We start from the raw sequence: 2,299 nt of genomic DNA on the forward strand, positions 1-2,299 counted from the left end.
TTCTGACTTGGGTAATGGTGGTGCTTGTTGCATGGCTTGATTCTGCCTTGGTGGTGGAGTATGGTTGCTTGAAGGATGGAACCTCTGCTGAAATGGCTGATTCTGGTGGTATGGCTGCTGCTGGTGCACATGTTGACTGGAAGGGCTGCCATATCTGAGGTTCGGATGGTCTCTCCAACCTGGATTGTAGGTGGCTGAGTATGGGTCATACCTATTGGAAGGTTGTGGTTGGCTGTGCTGCTGGTGCTGGAATGGTCTTCCAGGGAAAATGCCTGCACATGTCTCATTATTTTCTTGCAACTGTGGGCATTGGTCTGTTGTATGGGATGGCAAGGAGCAAATGCCACAAAGCTGCTGTTGCTTTCTCTCTAATGCCAACTGCCTGACCATGGAAGCCAATTCCTCAAGCTTGTTTTCCATCCTTTGCTGGTCCATAGTGGCAGCCACATTGACTTCATTTATGGCTTTTGTAGGAGTGTTAATTCTGGTGCCAAACTGCTGGGCATTTTGTGCCATCTTTGATATCAGTTCTTGTGCAGCTGCTGGGGTCTTCTCTGCCAAAGCTCCTCCACTTGCAGCATCTACCAAGTATCTGTCCATGGGGATTAGACCTTCATAGAGATACTGAATTAGGAGTTGGTCACTTATCTGATGGTGAGGGCAGCTGGAACACAACTTCTTGAACCTCTCCCAATACTCATGTAGAGTCTCACCACTCATCTGCCTTATACCACAAATTTCCTTCCTTATTGATGCTGTTCTGGAGGCTGGAAAGAATTTTTCCAGGAAGATCCTCTTCAATCCATCCCAGCTGGTGATAGCAGCTGGTGGCAGGTAGTAGAGCCAATCTTTGGCTGATCCATCAAGTGAGAATGGGAAGGCTCTCAGCTTGATCTGCTCTTCATCTACTCCTTGTGGCCGCATGGTTGAGCAAACAACATGAAATTCTTTCAGATGCTTGTGTGGATCCTCTCCTGCAAGGCCATGAAACTTGGGCAACAAATGGATCAGTCCAGACTTAAGTTCGAAGTTGGCATCTAGCTGTGGGTATTGAATACATAGGGGCTGGTAATGCACATCAGGTGCAGCCAGCTCTCTAATAGTTCTACCATCCAAATGACCATGATTTGCATTATTTCCATGATTTCCATTATTGCCATTACCATTATTTCCATTATTTGCATTGTTTGCATTATCTCCATTACCATTATCTGCCATATTGATGAATGCTGGAATAGGTTCAGATGAAGTGTTAGACACACTATTAGGGTCAATCCTATCCCGAGACTTAAGCTCTCTAGCTTGCCTTCTAAGAGTGTTCTCTAATTCAAGATCCAAGTCAAGTAATGTTTTCTTAGATGACCTGGTCATGCACTAGAGATCAGCACAAAAACAGCACACAAAATGGCCTATGCATACCAAGAACACAGAAACACAAACAAGAACACACAAGCAAAAACAAAAACACTAAAAACCACAAACACAAAAACACAAAGACAGGTCAAACAATAAGCCCTTAGACGATTTTTTTATGCAATTTTTCACAAAATTTCAACACAAAAACACTGAGGGACCTAAAAACACTAAAAACCACACAAAATTAGCCACTGAGAAACACAAAATGGCCCAAAAAGTGGTCTAAACGTTGGAATTTGGCCAAAAAAGGCTCTTCTCACGGCAAAGCGGTGACTATTGATCCCCACACCCCCATTTCTTTGGACACCAAAAATCAGCTCAATCGGAGCAAGTGAAAAGCTATGAACAGTAACCGGGAAACTGAATTTTTTTTTTTTCAAAACCTACTCCTATTTTGCCTTAGAAACCACTCTATATGCAATAAAACATCAAGGAAAGCATATGGACTTGAAAGCATATCAAGTAGGGATGAGAAAGGAAGAGGATAGCACCGGTATCTCGAGCTCAATCCTTAAATAATGCTATCTGTCATGAAGGTTGTCAAAACCGCTGCTGAATGGAAGGCTGCTGCTGGTTGCTTTCTTTTGGTTGCAGCTGCTGGTATCTTCTGCCAAACGAAAATGGAGATTAGTGTGGAAGGTAAAGACAACGTTGAATGGAGTGTTAAAAGAGAGGAAACAAAAGGAAAATGTGAGAAAGAAAAATGGAATATCCTCTTGGTCAGGTGATCTGCTGTCAGAGGCAGAAAAGTGGGATTCAGAGCATGCTAAAAATAGTTATGCTCCTGATTTGCTGCAGGGTTGTCTCCCTTTGCTGTGTAAGCTTGCTTTTCAGTGCCTATCAGAGCACATGAAGATCAGAGAAGGACACAAATAAGGTGTGA

At 43.2% G+C, this 2,299-nt stretch overlaps 1 non-coding gene across 1 annotated transcript; it reads left to right on the top strand.

The window, feature by feature from the left end:
- Window positions 1–646: 646 nt before the first annotated feature.
- Window positions 647–751, top strand: LOC127805410 (small nucleolar RNA R71). The gene has a single exon (XR_008024139.1). It is a non-coding gene; the product is annotated as a small nucleolar RNA R71 (small nucleolar RNA).
- The last annotated feature ends 1,548 nt before the right edge of the window (window positions 752–2,299 follow it).

The sequence above is a fragment of the Diospyros lotus genome, chromosome 6 (assembly GCF_014633365.1).
Source record: "Diospyros lotus cultivar Yz01 chromosome 6, ASM1463336v1, whole genome shotgun sequence".
NCBI lineage: Eukaryota > Viridiplantae > Streptophyta > Magnoliopsida > Ericales > Ebenaceae > Diospyros > Diospyros lotus.